Below are 17,631 nucleotides of genomic sequence, written 5' to 3'. Positions count from 1 at the left end.
CTTGCTATTACACTTTTTGTGATGTAAGGTGACAAAAAATGTTTTTTTTGACACCGATTTTTTTTTTTTTTACGGTGTTCATCTCAGGGTTTAGGTCATGTGTTATTTTTATAGAGCAGGTTCTTACGGACGCGGCGATACCTAATATGTCTACTTTTTTATTTATTTTTGAGATTAATATAAAGCATTTTTGAAACAAAAAAAAAAATCATGTTTTAGCCTGAGAGCCATAGTTTTTTTTATTTTTTGGGCCATTGTCTCATGTAGGGGCTAATTTTTTTCAAAAGGAGGTTACGGTTTGATTGGTACTATTTTGGCATACATACGACTTTTTTGATCACTTTTATTACCTTTTTTGGGAAGTAAGGTGGGCAAAATTTCTATTTCATCATAGTTTTTATTTTATTTTTTATGGCGTTCACCGTGCTAGGAAAGTAACATGACCGTTTTATAGATCAGGTTGTTACGGACGTGGTGATATCAAACATGTGCAGGGAAGTTTACTTTTTTCACTTTTTTTTAACATTTTTTTGGGCCCAGACCCACTTGGTTCTTGAAGATCCAGTGGGTCTGATGTCTGTATAATACAGTACAGTACACTATATAGTGTACTGTACTGTATTTTCACTTTACAAAGTCTGATCAGGGGAGGGAGGGGGCCCCCTTCCCTCTCCCATCGGGGGCTGAAAAGGCACAACAGCCCCCGATGGGAGAGGGAGGGAGCTCCCTCCCTGTTAACCTCTTCCATACATCGGTCCCTACGGGCCGCGGCATGGAAGGGTTTAAACAGCTGACATCTGTGCCAGCACAGATGTCAGCCGTTTCAAGCAGAGTGTCAGCAATGTGCTGACACTCTGCTAAAACCGCTTGGCCATCCCCCCACTGCGCCCGCTGGCACATAACAAAGAGGTCTGCAGGGGGGGTTAAACATAAAATAAAGGCATTTTGAAGTTTCTGATCGCGGGGATCAGAAACTTCCAAAAGCGCTGCAAACCGCAGGTCTGAATTGATCTGCGGTTTGCAGCGATCGCCGATATGGGGGGTCACAGGACCCCCCTTGGCTTTGACCCAGAATGCCTGCTGATTGATTTCAGCAGGCACCCAGTTCCGATCACCACCCACCGGTGATCGGAACTACACAGGACGTACCTGTACTCCCTGTGTCCTTGAGTACGGGACATCAGGGCGTCAGGTACAACAGGTACGTCCCGGGGTCCCCAACAGGTTAAAGAGCTCAGTTCAGTCATTGCTGTGCCCCTGTTTGTAATTTTTAAAGATTCTCTAGGTACTGGTACAGTGCCAAGTAATTGGCGCAAGGCAAATGTGGTACCTATATTCAAAAAAGGATCTAGGTCCTCTACAGGTAATTATAGATCTATAGGCTTGGAAAGTATGGTTTGTAATTGGATTGAAAACTGGCTGAAGGACTGTGTCCAGAATGGTCCCGGATTATAAGTGGTGTGCCCCAAGGTTCAGTCCTGGGTTTTCTATTATTTAATTTAATTTTGATATTTAGGACGGGATTAATAGCACCATTTCTATTTTTGCAGATGACAATAAGCTGCGTAGTATTGTGCAGTCTATGAAAGATGTCCATAAACTATAAGCTAACTTGAACACTCTGAGTGATTGGGCATCAACTTGGCAAATGAGGTTCAATGTGGATAAATGTTAAGTTATGCATCTTGGTGGAAATAATCTCCGTGCATCATATGTCCTAGGTGATGTAACACTGGGTGAGTCACTTATAGAGAAGGATTTTGGTGTCCTTGTAGATGGTAGATTAAATTATAGCATGCAATGTCAATCAGCTGCTTCTAAGGCTACCAGGATATTGTCATGCATTAAACAAGGCATGGACTTGTGGGGCAGGGATGTAATACTACCACTTTACAAAGCGTTTGTGCGGTCTTATCTGGAATATGCAGTTCAGTTCTGGGCACCAGTCCATAGAAAGGATGCTCTGTAGCTGGGAAAAGTACAAAGTAGAGAGACTAAACTGATAAGGGGCATGGAGGGTCTTAGTTATGAAGAAAGATGAAAATAATAAAATGTATTTAATCTTAAGAAGAGACGTCTAATGGGGGACATGATTAACCTGTACAAATATATAAATGGTCCATACAAAAAATACGGTGAAAAACAGTTCCATGTCAAATGCCTTCAAAAGACAAGGGGGCACTGCCTCCGACTGAAGAAGAAAAAGTTCAGTCTCCAGAAGCGTCAAAGCTTCTTTACTGTAAGAACTGTTAATCTGTGGAACAGACTTCCTCAGGACGTGGTCACAGCAGGAACAGTGGACAGTTTTATAAAGGGTTTAGATAAATTCTTAAAAGTAAATGACATTAATGCTTATGTGTAGAAATCTGAGTTTCAATTCTGTTTTGCCTGATAAATGAGTTGCTAACACTACTAACGAGCGCTCACTAGAACACAGACTAGGACCTTAAGTGAGTTAAAGCAAAACAATTACTTTATTTATGATTTGATGATAATAAAATTATGGTTGACAATAAGAGTTATCATAATTATAAAACTACAGTTATCTTGACTATCATGAGTAAGTAAAAGTAAAGCATCAATACATCACCAGATATTGTAGCATCACCCGTTGCCCACAGATTGGGGGATTCCAACAATCAGCACGCGGAAGAATCTGGTAACAGCGCAAGGCACGTCTGCCACATCTTCAACGAATCGCAAATTCCCAGTTGAAACCCTCCTAATTTTATAAGCAAATATGATATCATAAACTCGTGATTGGGCATATTTACTTGATAATGCGCAGAGAGAAAAGTCTTATTATGAGAAAAGTACTATTATGAGAAAAGTCTTATTAAGAGAAAAATCTTATTATGACCACTTCATGTGTTCATGCTCAATAACTTGTTTTCCTGACTTGTGACAATGCCTGAGAATCTTCTTTGCTTTCCTGAACTCCAGTACCCTCAGTACTTTCCCACTTATATACACGGCTATACTAAGGTTTCATGACTACTTGAGTGTCAATCACCATTATTCCACTCATTCTTATACATTCGTATCACATTTGTATCACAAACGGCCCTTGATTGAAACTCAATTAGTATATAAAACCATGACCAATTTAGGCCTTTGACAACATGTTTTATAAGCCATGCATATGTTCCAAATGGATAAGATCACAATAACTATCATGACCACCAAAAAAGGGTGTACCAAAAAGTTCAAGACTTTGGTAGCAGATGGGGAGTATCACCGGAAGACATCCCACCAATGATGTGATGTAGCCTCCTGTATACGTGATCCCATCCTTACAAATCTTTCACCTACTATGGTCGTGGCCACCATATGTTGAGCAAGAGTTCGATTCAAATATTTTATATGTTCTTTCACTAAATTTGATTGATTTATGATATTATATAATTTAGTCAAATTATAGTCCCCATTGAGGCACATCGAGCGATTCCACAGACCAATAACGTGATACCACTTCTTCTCTGTCTCCCTGCAATACAAATGTTTTATTTTGCCAAGTAATGGAAGACAGATTTCTAATACATCCTGAGAAAGGAACAGTTATGTTCCATACCACTGGAGTATTAGTAACTATACAAATGGTCTGCGGAGCCACTTCAACCATCATTGTGTAAGTCAAAGGTAGAATAATCCATTTACATACGTTTACCTTACTCTGCAATAAATATAGTTCATATACAGCAGATTGCAATTTACATATACACCCTTCTAATGTCGGATCACACAGAGATAAATCATGAGTCCTGTTATCCTTATCTATATGAGTGCCATATAATTGAGTCCCAGCGGCACCTATTATTAAAGGCATCACTACATATCTGCACATAATATTTGGTTTCGTAACATTATACATGATTACAGTGCCTAAACAGGTAATATCATTGCAGACCATCTTTTGAGCTTCCAGATGTATCCAACTAGACTTAGGGATGCTAGAATTGAATACGGCCCTCCACACTTGTTCATTTCCTGTCATCAACGTCGTCTGCATATTCACTTTTTGTTGCTGTTGATTAAGGGTCTGCAATGTACACACTGTCCAATTTATAAATTTGGCCACATGAACATCAAATCCCAAAGCAAAATTATTTGAAGCATTTATAAGGTTATTCATCATACTATCTACTCCAGCAGAAATTCTAGCTGGATGAAAGATAGTAGGCATCCACTTAGATTGCAAGATTAAAGCATCATTGATTTTACTTTCTGCATTGTTCATTCTGTTTGCTAAAGTTTCAATATCAAAGCCATTTATTGTCCCTGTTAGTGAGCCGTATCCTCCCAGCAACGTGTCATACCACGCCCTCTTTCTTCTGTTTTGCATTCTGTTAAGGGTGGAAACAACACTTGGGCATGAAGAACAGTCTTTTGAGCATGTTGGCCCACCTTTTCACAGGTAGATGGCAGTCTTTTAATATGTCCAGAATGTAGTACAACTGTATTTACATTCACGAACACCAAATATTAACTCCACCACCATTCTCGACCTTGGATGGTAGAAGCATTGTTGCAGGAGAAAACATTAATATCTGTCAAATTGAACTCGAAAGTTGTATTAGGTACATTCTTTTACAAGATTAAATCTTGCAGACCAATTTAAGGCAGGAAAATCAGCAGGTTGCTGACAGCAAGTAATGTTTACTTCGGACCGTACAACAACTTTTCCTGTTCCTTCATGTACACCATAAGAGGGTCGGTAGCCCCTATCTACCGGAGCTCAGGCCCACAGATTTCCATCTAAAGTAACATTTATCATGCGACAGGCTTGGTTAGCTGGACACGTGTAGCTGTCCCCATCTTTATGTTGACCGTCCGGTGTTAGTTATCTTGATACCGGGTGTCCAGGCTCCAACCTCTGAACACGATACCAAGGATTCCAAGGTGTAAAACAAGTTTTGCTCTGTTCTGTAACGAAATAACACAGTGTAATTTATTCTTGCAGATAACATTTCTCTTGGGGAACATATTTCCATTTTTTTTTCTTTTCCTGGTCTCATTATTAATAATGTCCTGTATTGTCCACCTTTTCTCCTCCCTCCCCTCTATGTCATCTAAGTACACCCCTCCGGGCTGGGCGATCCCTGGTGTTAATTGAACATTCAGCTTGTAACACATAACCATACATACATGAAAACAAACAAGTCTGACAGTACAGATAACACATGTAGGACCCACAAGGAACATTTCAACACACAAACATACCCAGGTTCAAAAAATCTCCCAAATAAAAAAATTCCCAATGCGCATTACAAAAATAATAATAATCTCAAGCGCCTTCACAATTTCAGTTCTTGCTACAGCCTCATATATTCATATATCACACACAGTTCATGGCCACATGGACAAACTTCACACACAATTTCAACAAATCTATCCTGGTGTCTGTTCATTCACAATCCTTGGAAGGCATCATCAGACACTCAACAGCCTCCACACTGTGCCTCTTATCTCACGCAGTTGGACAGCCCCTATTATCTGCCATCGTACAAGTATCCAGCTTTCCTATAACTCATGTACAGATATTCATAACCACACCCAGAACTGGACGAGAGAGAGAAACATATTGTAAACTCAATTGCCCGTTTCTTCGCAAACTGCACATTCTTCATATCTTCTCTCCTACAAACAGAAAGTAACACAAACAAATACAAATCCAATTATTCAAGACAGAATAAGGCTACTTTCACACTTGCGTTCGGAGCGGATACATCTGGTGTCTGCACAGACGGATCCGCTCCTATAATGCAAACAATGGGATCCGTTCAGAACGGATCCGTCTGCATTATATTTCAGAAAAAATTCTAAGTCTGAAAGTTAGTCAGACGGATCCGTCCAGACTTTGCATTGAAAGTCAATGGGGGACGGATCCGTTTGAAATTGCACCATATTGTGTCAACTTCAAACGGATCCGTCCCTATTGACTTACATTGTAACTCTGGACGCATCCGTTTGGCTCCGCACGGCCAGGCAGACACCTGAACGCTGCAAGCTGCGTTGCTTAGCGGAACGGAGGTCAAACGGTGCCAGACTGAGGCATTCTGGGCGGATCCGCATCCACTCAGAATGCATTGGGGCCGTACGGATCCGTTTGGGGCCACTTGTGAGAGCCTTCAAACGGTACTCACAAGCGGAACCCCTAACGCTAGTGTGAAAGTAGCCTAAGACAACCCAATCAATACGATGGCAAATGGATTTAATTATATAAGGAATATCCCACATCATATACAATTATTAGTAATTAAAACCACTTAGTTAATTATTATAAATACCATGGTAAAACATACATAAGAACGGTTTTCCCCTCTTTTTTTTTTTTTTTCACGTTCCACACATTTATTCTAAATGATAAAAGAGCAACTTGTGAAATAGGAAACAAAAAAAATAATTATCTCCACTTCTCTTCTATTCCACAATCTGTATTAAATCAAAGAAAGATAATTAACAATGCAACATTTCAAGTCCTAGTTTAATCACAAAATTCATTTAAGAATACCCTCTGTCTCCTGTCAACATACTTTCATTCAGTTAACCACCATTGTCCTTCTCAGGGCAAACACTTCTTTCGCTTTTCCAACTGTCACTTTCTGCATACAGTTTACAACTAGGGATGAGCGAACCCGAACTGTATAGTTCGGGTTCGTACCGAATTTTGGGGTGTCCGTGACACGGACCCGAACCCGAACATTTTCGTAAAAGTCCGGGTTCGGGTTCGGGGTTCGGCGCTTTCTTGGCGCTTTTTGAAAGGCTGCAAAGCAGCCAATCAACAAGCGTCATACTACTTGCCCCAAGAGGCCATCACAGCCATGCCTACTATTGGCAGCATGTGACCCAGCCTCTATATAAGCTTGGGTCACGTAGCGCTGCACGTCACTCTGCTGTTACAAGTGTAGGGAGAGGTTGCAGCTGCGACGTTATGGCAAGATTAGGCAGTGATTAACTCCTCCAAAAGACTTCATTCTGTGACTTCATTCATTGAACTGCTGCTATTCAATTGCTCACTGTTTTTAGGCTGCCCAGAACGTTTTTCAGTCACTTTTTTCTGGGGTGATCGGCGGCCATTTTGTGGCTTGTGGTGCGCCAGCACAAGCTGCCACCAAGTCCATTTAACCATCAATAGTGTGGTTATTTTTTGCTATATCCTACATCAGGCTCAAGCTGTCACAAAGTCCAGTTAACCATCAATAGTGTGGTTATTTTTTGGCTATATCCTACATCAGGGGCAAGCTGCCACCAAGTCCATTTAACCATCAATAGTGTGGTTATTTAAATCTATCCCTAAAAGGGTATATTAGATTTAAGGTGCTGATAGGGTCATTCTCAATAACTTCACACACACGCTACTGTGCATATCCATGTCTAATTCTGTCCGTAAACGTATACCTGTCACCCAGCGCCTAAATAATAGGCCTCAAATTTATATTCAGCAAAATCTGTGGCTATTGCTGTAGCTGCTCAAGTTATTTTGTGTCCGTCAAAGCACAGTTTTTGTTCTGGGTTGAAATACAATTCCCAACCTAGCAATTTTCTAAATTAGTGGTTTCTGCTGTATCAGGCCTACTTTAAATCTATCCCTAAAAGGGTATATTAGATTCAAGGTGCTGATAGGGTCATTCTCAATAACCTCACACACACGCTACTGTGCATATCCAAGTCTAATTCTGTCCGTAAACGTATACCTGTCACCCAGCGCCTAAATAATAGGCCTCAAATTAATATTCAGCTAAATCTGTCATTATTGCTGTGCCTGTATTAGTGTAATAAGGTACCTAAATAGATAGCCAGATAGTGTTAGGTGTCTGTAAAAAAAGGCATGAATTTGAATTCAATACATTGGCCAAATAATATTTTTCTTATTGTGGTGAACGGTAACAATGAGGAAAACATCTAGTAAGGGACGCGGACGTGGACATGGTCGTGGTGGTGTTAGTGGACCCTCTGGTGCTAGGAGAGGACGTGGCCGTTCTGCCACAGCCACACGTCCTAGTGAACCAACTACCTCGGGTCCCAGTAGCCAGCAGAATTTACAGCGATATTTGGTGGGGCCCAATGTCGTTCTAAGGATGGTAAGGCCTGAGCAGGTACAGGCATTAGTCAATTGGGTGGCCGACAGTGGATCCAGCACGTTCACATTATCTCCCACCCAGTCTTCTGCAGAAAGCGCACAGATGGCGCATGAAAACCAAGCCCATCAGTCTGTCACATCACCCCCATGCATATCAGGGAAACTGTCTGAGCCTCAAGTTATGCAGCAGTCTCTTATGCTGTTTGAAGACTCTGCTGGCAGGGTTTCCCAAGGGCATCCACCTAGCCCTTCCCCAGGGGTGGAAGAGATAGAATGCACTAACGCACAAAAACTTATGTTTCCTGATGATGAGGACATGGGAATACCACCTCAGCACGTCTCTGATGATGACTAAACACAGGTGCCAACGGTTGCGTCTTTCTGCAGTGTGCAGACTGAACAGGAGGTCAGGGATCAAGACTGGGTGGAAGACGATGCAGGGGACGATGAGGTCCTAGACCCCACATGGAATGAAGGTCGTGCCACTGACTTTCACAGTTCGGAGGAAGAGGCAGTGGTGAGACCGAGCCAACAGCGTAGCAAAAGACAAAGAGGGAGCATTGGGCAAAAGCAGAACACCCGCCGCCAATAGACTCCGCCTGCTACTGACCGCCGCCATCTGGGACCGAGCACCCCAAAGGCAGCTTCAAGGAGTTCCCTGGCATGGCACTTCTTCAAACAATATGCTGATGACAAGACCCGAGTGGTTTGCACGCTGTGCCATCAGAGCCTGAAGCGAGGCATTAATGTTCTGAACCTTAGCACAACCTGCATGACCAGGCACCTGCATGCAAAGCATGAACTGCAGTAGAGTAAACACCTTAAAAACAAGGAAGTCACTCAGGCTCCCCCTGCTACCTCTTCTGCTGCTGCCGCCTCGGCCTCTTCTGCTGCTGCTGCCTCGGCCTCTTCTTCCGCCTCTGGAGGAATGTTGGCACCTGCCGCCCAGCAAACATGGGATGTACCACCAACACCACCACCTGCGTCACCAAGCATCTTAACCATGTCACACGGCAGCGTTCAGCTCTCCATCTCACAAACATTTGAGAGAAAGCGTAAATTCCCACCTAGCCACCCTCGATCCCTGGCCCTGAATGCCAGCATTTCTAAACTACTGGCCTATGAAATGCTGTCATTCAGGCTGGTGGACACAGACAGCTTCAAACAGCTCATGTCGCTTGCTGTCCCACAGTATGTTGTTCCCAGCCGGCACTACTTCTCCAAGAGAGCCGTGCCTTCCCTGCACAACCAAGTATCCGATAAAATCAAGTGTGCACTGCGCAACGCCATCTGTGGCAAGGTCCACCTAACCACAGATACGTGGACCAGTAAGCACGGCCAGGGACGCTATATCTCCCTAACTGCACACTGGGTAAATGTAGTGGCGGCTGGGCCCCAGGTGGAGAGCTGTTTGGCGCACGTCCTTCCGCCGCCAAGGATCGCAGGGCAACATTCTTTGCCTCCTGTTGCCTCCTCCTCCTACTCAGCTTCCTCCTCCTCTTCTTCCACCTGCTCATCCAGTCAGCCACACACCTTCACCACCAACTTCAGCACAGCCCGGGGTAAACGTCAGCAGGCCATTCTGAAACTCATATGTTTGGAGGACAGGCCCCACACCGCACAGGATTTGTGGCGGGGTATAGAACAACAGACCGACGAGTGGTTGCTGCCGGTGAGCCTCAAGCCCGGCCTGGTGGTGTGCATTAATGGGCGAAATCTCGTTGCAGCTCTGGGACTAGCCGGTTTGACGCACATCCCTTGCCTGGCGCATGTGCTGAATTTAGTGGTGCAGAAGTTCATTCGCAACTACCCCGACATGTCAGAGCTGCTGCATAAAGTGCGGGCCGTCTGTTCGCGCTTCCGGCGTTCACATCCTGACGCTGCTCGCCTGTCTGCGCTACAGCGTAACTTCGGCCTTCCCGCTCACCGCCTCATATGCGACGTGCCCACCAGGTGGAACTCCACCTTGCACATGCTGGACAGACTGTGCGAGCAGCAGCAGGCCATAGTGGAGTTTCAGCTGCAGCACGCACGGGTCAGTCGCACTGCGGAACAGCACCACTTCACCACCAATGACTGGGCCTCCATGCGAGACCTGTGTGCCCTGTTGCGCTGTTTCGAGTACTCCACCAACATGGCCAGTGGCGATGACGCCATTATCAGCGTTACAATACCACTTCTATGTCTCCTTGAGAAAACACTTAGGGCGATGATGGAAGAGGAGGTGGCCCAGGAGGAGGAGGAGGAGGAGGAAGAGGGGTCATTTTTAGCACTTTCAGGCTAGTCTCTTCGAAGTGACTCAGAGGGAGGTTTTTTGCAACAGCAGAGGCCAGGTACAAATGTGGCCAGACAGGGCCCACTACTGGAGGACGAGGAGGACGAGGATGAGGAGGAGGTGGAGGAGGATGAGGATGAAGCATGTTCACAGCGGGGTGGCACCCAACGCAGCTCGGGCCCATCCCTGCTTTCGTGGCTGGGGGGAAACGCAGGACGATGACGATACGCCTCCCACTGAGGACAGCCTGTCCTTACCTCTGGGCAGCCTGGCACACATGAGCGACTACATGCTGCAGTGCCTGCGCAACGACAGCAGAGTTGCCCACATTTTAACGTGTGCGGACTACTGGGTTGCCACGCTGCTGGATCCCCGGTACAAAGACAATGTGCCCACCTTACTTCCTGCACTGGAGCGTGATAGGAAGATGCGCGAGTACAAGCGCACGTTGGTAGACGCGCTACTGAGAGCATTCCCAAATGTCACAGGGGAACAAGTGGAAGCCCAAGGCGAAGACAGAGGAGGAGCAAGAGGTCGCCAACGCAGCTGTGTCACGGCCAGCTCCTCTGAGGGCAGGGTTAGCATGGCAGAGATGTGGAAAAGTTTTGTCACCACGCCACAGCTAACTGCACTACCACCTGATACGGAACGTGTTAGCAGAAGGCAACATTTCACTAATATGGTGGAACAGTACGTGTGCACACCCCTCCACGTACTGACTGATGGTTCGGCCCCATTCAACTTCTGGGTCTCCAAATTGTCCACGTGGCCAGAGCTAGCCTTTTATGCCTTGGAGGTGCTGGCCTGCCCGGCGGCCAGCGTTTTGTCTGAACGTGTATTCAGCACGGCAGGGGGCGTCATTACAGACAAACGCAGCCGCCTGTCTACAGCCAATGTGGACAAGCTGACGTTCATATAAATGAACCAGGCATGGATCCAACAGGACCTGTCCATCCCTTGTGCAGATTAGACATTAACTACCTCCCCTTAACCATATATTATTGTACTCCAGGGCACTTCCTCATTCAATCCCATTTTTATTTTCATTTTACCATTATATTGCGGGGCAACCCAAAGTTGAATGAACCTCTCCTCTGTCTGGGTGCCGGGGCCTAAAAATATCTGACAGTGGCCTGTTCCAGTGGTGGGTGACATGAAGCCTGATTCTCTGCTATGACATGAAGACTGATTCTCTGCTGACATGAAGCCAGATTCTCTGCTATGGGACCTCTCTCCTCTGCCTGGGTGCCTGGGCCTAAATATCTGACAATGGACTGTTCCAGTGGTGGGTGACGTGAAGCATGATTCTCTGCTATGACATGAAGACTGATTCTCTGCTGACATGAAGTCAGATTCTATGTTATGGGACCTCTCTCCTCTGTCTGGGTGCCGGGGCCTAAATTATATGACAATGGACTGTTCCAATGTTGGGTGACGTGAAGCATGATTCTCTGCTATGACATGAAGACTGATTCTCTGCTGACATGAAGCCAGATTCTCTGCTATGGGACCTCTCTCCTCTGTCTGGGTGCCGGGCCTAAATATATGACAATGGACTGTTCCAGTGGTGGGTGACGTGAAGCCTGATTCTCTGCTATGACATGAAGACTGATTCTCTGCTGAGTCGCTGACATGAAGCCTGAATCTCTGTTATCTGACCTCTCTCCTCTGTCTGGGTGCCGGGGCCTAAATTATATGACAATGGACTGTTCCAATGTTGGGTGACGTGAATTATGATTCTCTGCTATGACATGAAGACTGATTCTCTGCTGACATGAAGCCAGATTCTATGTTATGGGACCTCTCTCCTCTGTCTGGGTGCCGGGGCCTAAAAATATCTGACAGTGGCCTGTTCCAGTGGTGGGTGACATGAAGCCTGATTCTCTGCCATATAGAGATAATCCACGGCACACCAATGTCTTTTGCTTTGCAAATTTATTATTGGTACAAAAAAGTATTCATAGATTTTTTCATAGATTTTGTCAATATATGACTGGTCACGCCATCATAGTAATATCAGCATAAATCACATATCTTTGTAGGCCATAATGTGTCCCAACGTTTCGGTCCTGTCAAAGACCTTTCTCAAGGGATCTGTAAAGGAGTATAAATATAACGATTTTATTGGCGTCTAGATGTGGTGACCATAGTATACTGTAGACAAATAGTGAGGGAGGAAACGATAAAGAAATAGGAGGAAGTGTACACGTACATATATATGTGTGTATGCGTCTCTCTGCACACACACACATATATGCACACACCCCTACATAAGCATATATACAGGTCTCAGATTATGACATTAGTAAAAAGAGAGTAAAGGGTAGGTAAAGTAAGAGGGATACAAGACAGGTGGGGTAAATGTTGTCTCTGAAAAAGGAGGATATAGTGATCAGGACTGAGCTATAGCATGAATCATCACTAATCGCTGGGGCATAAAACTGAATCAAGGATCTATATAGTAAATAGATTAGATTGGTGTGGTAAGCATTAAGAGAATTATTTGTGTATAAATCGAGCAGAGGATTGAATATGAATACCTAGTGCATAAATGTATAGCATGGATATATAGGATAAATATATGGCATAAGGACTCACCATGGCTCTGTAGCAAAACAGCTTAATGAAGGCGCTGTGTATCTCTCCGTTTGTTTGCATTTTATGCTATGGGGCCGGAAGTCATGTGGACGCTACGATCTGTGACCGGGTTCAGTGGGTCACATGATCGCTGGTGACGTCATGCGGACCGCGGCCGCAGTATGCGCATGCGCACTAGGTGCTGGGACAGGGAAATAGAAGATAGCTTTATCTTAGAGGTATATAACCTGTTGTACCTTGGAAAAAGGGGAATAATAGGCTGGGGATCGCTCTGCTGATTGATTGAAAGGAAGAGGAGGAATTGTAAGGAAAGATATTGAGAATATTTTAAAATATAAAGTGTATATAGTTCTATGCTAGAGCTTTGATTGAGATGAATGGGGAATAAATTATCTCAGGTGAAAAAGGGGTCACATACATGTATAGATAGAATAATTTAGAGTATAATTAACTGATTGCTTCGATTCTCGGCGTGCTAGAATATGAGGAATGAAAAAAAGGGAACAAAAAGCAAAACACAAAAAAGACAATGGACAAAAAACGAAAGGCGAACAAATAACATTATATAGTTCTAGATTTCATGGATAAGTATCTAGGCATATACATCTATATGTACTATAATCTTATATTGTAATCTATGATGAGAGGGAGGGGTGGAAAAGAGGGACGGAAAAGGGGAGGGGGAAAAAAGGGGGGGGGGAAAGGATGGGAAGAAGGAAGGAAGGGGGGCGGGGAAAGGTTTCTTTCTCACCAACTTGTAATTTGACTATGATTATATCCGACTAGGGAGCCTGAAATAAAGGAGAAGTATATGCATATTAATATCAAAGAAAAAAACATTATGGCTCCATAGCAGTCCACAGTCCAAAAAATAAGAATGAACATTTAAAGATTGAGCATTTAAAGATCACAGTAAAAGTCACATTCCCGGTTAAGGCCTCTCGGGGATAAAGTGTCCAGTCGGTGAATCCAGAAGCTTTCTCTTTGTTTCAATGTTTTAATCCTGTTACCGCCTCTCCGTGGGGTATTGATTTGTTCCAAAACCTGATAGCGTAAGGAGGAAATCTGATGGTTGTGTTCCTTAAAATGTGCTGGGATTGGTAACAAAAACTGTTCAGTCCTGATAGTGGATTTATGTTTAGAGATACGATTCCTTATTTGTTGCGTGGTTTCACCCACATAACAAAGTCCACACGGGCATTTAATTAAGTAAACGACAAATGAGGAATCGCAGGTATAGTATCCTTTAATAGGGAATCTTTTGCCAGTGTGAGGATGTGTAATGAAGTTCCCCTTGATCACACTCGAGCACTGTGCACAGTGTAGGCACGGGAAAGTGCCATATTTCGGATTCTGTAGAAAACGCTGTTTTGGTATTTTGTTTAAAGGTCCAATATCTGCACGGATGAGGTGGTCCCTAATGTTTTGTGATCTTTTGTAACAAGTGATGGGGGGAGACTGAAACTCTGGGATCTCGGGGTATGCTTGTGACAGTATAGACCATTGCTTTCTGATTGTTTGTTGAATTTTTGGGGCAAGGGGGTGGTATGTGAGAATGCATGGTATCCGTGGTGAAGGAATGGTGGTTTCTGAGGTAGTTTTTTTGCATATTGTCGGTTTGTTAGTAATCAATTGGTCAGGGTAGCCTCTCTGTCTGAATTTAGATTTCATGTCTGTTTGTCTCTGTTGTAAAGTTAATGGATCTGATACTATTCTTTCTAGCCTTGTGAATTGAGATTTGGGAAGTGATGCTTTGGTGGCTCTAGGGTGGTTACTGGTATAATGTAGTAGGCTGTTCCTGTCTGTTGGTTTACTGTAAAGGTCAAATTGAATGTGACCAGATGGATCCTTCAGGACTAAGGTATCTAAAAAACTAATTTTCTCGGTATTGGTTATGACAGTAAAACCAAGTTCTGGGTAGACGTTGTCAAGGTAGTGATGAAAGTGTAAAGCACTCGATATGGGACCTCTCCACAAACAGAAAATATCATCGATAAATCGGAGCCATATTTTCGCATGTTGTTGAAAAAGATGATGTGTATAGACAAATTGTTCCTCGAAGTGGATCATGAAAGCGTTTGCGTAGGGCGGGGCTACGTTAGCCCCCATTGCGGTACCCCGTTTCTGAACATAATACTGATCCCCAAAGAGGAAGTAGTTTTCCTGCAACACTAAAGTAAGCAAGGATAGGCAAAATTCCTGTTGTGTGGGAGATAAAGTGGAGGCAGTAGCAAGTAAGTGTGCTGTGGCTTTGATGCCTTTGTCATGTTCAATGGACGTATAAAGGCTGTTGACATCCATGGTCAACAGGTTTTGGAACAAATCAATACCCCACGGAGAGGCGGTAACAGGATTAAAACATTGAAACAAAGAGAAAGCTTCTGGATTCACCGACTGGACACTTTATCCCCGAGAGGCCTTAACCGGGAATGTGACTTTTACTGTGATCTTTAAATGCTCAATCTTTAAATGTTCATTCTTATTTTTTGGACTGTGGACTGCTATGGAGCCATAATGTTTTTTCTTTGATATTAATATGCATATACTTCTCCTTTATTTCAGGCTCCCTAGTCGGATATAATCATAGTCAAATTACAAGTTGGTGAGAAAGAAACCTTTCCCCGCCCCCCTTCCTTCCTTCTTCCCATCCTTTCCCCCCCCCCTTTTTTCCCCCTCCCCTTTTCCGTCCCTCTTTTCCACCCCTCCCTCTCATCATAGATTACAATATAAGATTATAGTACATATAGATGTATATGCCTAGATACTTATCCATGAAATCTAGAACTATATAATGTTATTTGTTCGCCTTTCGTTTTTTGTCCATTGTCTTTTTTGTGTTTTGCTTTTTGTTCCCTTTTTTTCATTCCTCATATTCTAGCACGCCGAGAATCGAAGCAATCAGTTAATTATACTCTAAATTATTCTATCTATACATGTATGTGACCCCTTTTTCACCTGAGATAATTTATTCCCCATTCATCTCAATCAAAGCTCTAGCATAGAACTATATACACTTTATATTTTAAAATATTCTCAATATCTTTCCTTACAATTCCTCCTCTTCCTTTCAATCAATCAGCAGAGCGATCCCCAGCCTATTATTCCCCTTTTTCCAAGGTACAACAGGTTATATACCTCTAAGATAAAGCTATCTTCTATTTCCCTGTCCCAGCACCTAGTGCGCATGCGCATACTGCGGCCGCGGTCCGCATGACGTCACCAGCGATCATGTGACCCACTGAACCCGGTCACAGATCGTAGCGTCCACATGACTTCCGGCCCCATAGCATAAAATGCAAACAAACGGAGAGATACACAGCGCCTTCATTAAGCTGTTTTGCTACAGAGCCATGGTGAGTCCTTATGCCATATATTTATCCTATATATCCATGCTATACATTTATGCACTAGGTATTCATATTCAATCCTCTGCTCGATTTATGCACAAATAATTCTCTTAATGCTTACCACACCAATCTAATCTATTTACTATATAGATCCTTGATTCAGTTTTATGCCCCAGCGATTAGTGATGATTCATGCTATAGCTCAGTCCTGATCACTATATCCTCCTTTTTCAGAGACAACATTTACCCCACCTGTCTTGTATCCCTCTTACTTTACCTACCCTTTACTCTCTTTTTACTAATGTCATAATCTGAGACCTGTATATATGCTTATGTAGGGGTGTGTGCATATATGTGTGTGTGTGCAGAGAGACGCATACACACATATATATGTACGTGTACACTTCCTCCTATTTCTTTATCGTTTCCTCCCTCACTATTTGTCTACAGTATACTATGGTCACCACATCTAGACGCCAATAAAATCGTTATATTTATACTCCTTTACAGATCCCTTGAGAAAGGTCTTTGACAGGACCGAAACGTTGGGACACATTATGGCCTACAAAGATATGTGATTTATGCTGATATTACTATGATGGCGTGACCAGTCATATATTGACAAAATCTATGAAAAAATCTATGAATACTTTTTTGTACCAATAATAAATTTGCAAAGCAAAAGACATTGGTGTGCCGTGGATTATCTCTATATACTCTGCGACTGAAGTCCTCTGCGAGCACCCACCATTATATTCAGGTGTGCGGACTCCACAATTTCCTCAATTGATTCTCTGCCATGACATGAAGACTGATTCTCTGCTGAGTCGCTGACATGAAGCCAGATTCTATGTTATGGGACCTCTCTCCTCTGTCTGGGTGCCGGGGCCTAAATTATATGACAAAGGACTGTTCCAATGTTGGGTGACGTGAAGCATGATTCTCTGCTATGACATGAAGACTGATTCTCTGCTGACATGATGCCTGAATCTCTGCTATGGGACCTCTCTCCTCTTCCTGGGTGCCTGGGCCTAAATATCTGACAATGGACTGTTCCAGTGGCGGGTGACATGAAGCCTGATTCTCTGCTATGACATGAAGACTGATTCTCTGCTGACATGAAGCCTGATTCTCTGTTATGGGACCTCTCTCCTCTGTCTGGGTGCCGGGGCCTAAAAATATCTGACAGTGGTCTGTTCCAGTGTTGGGTGACGTGAAGCATGATTCTCTGCTATGACATGAAGCCTGAATCTCTGCTATGGGACCTCTCTCCTCTGTCTGGGTGCCAGGGCCTAAATATCTGACAATGGACTGTTCCAGTTTTGGATGAC

This window comes from Bufo bufo, chromosome 7, assembly GCF_905171765.1.
Source record: "Bufo bufo chromosome 7, aBufBuf1.1, whole genome shotgun sequence".
Lineage (NCBI taxonomy): Eukaryota > Metazoa > Chordata > Amphibia > Anura > Bufonidae > Bufo > Bufo bufo.
This window is presented reverse-complemented; position numbering follows the sequence as displayed.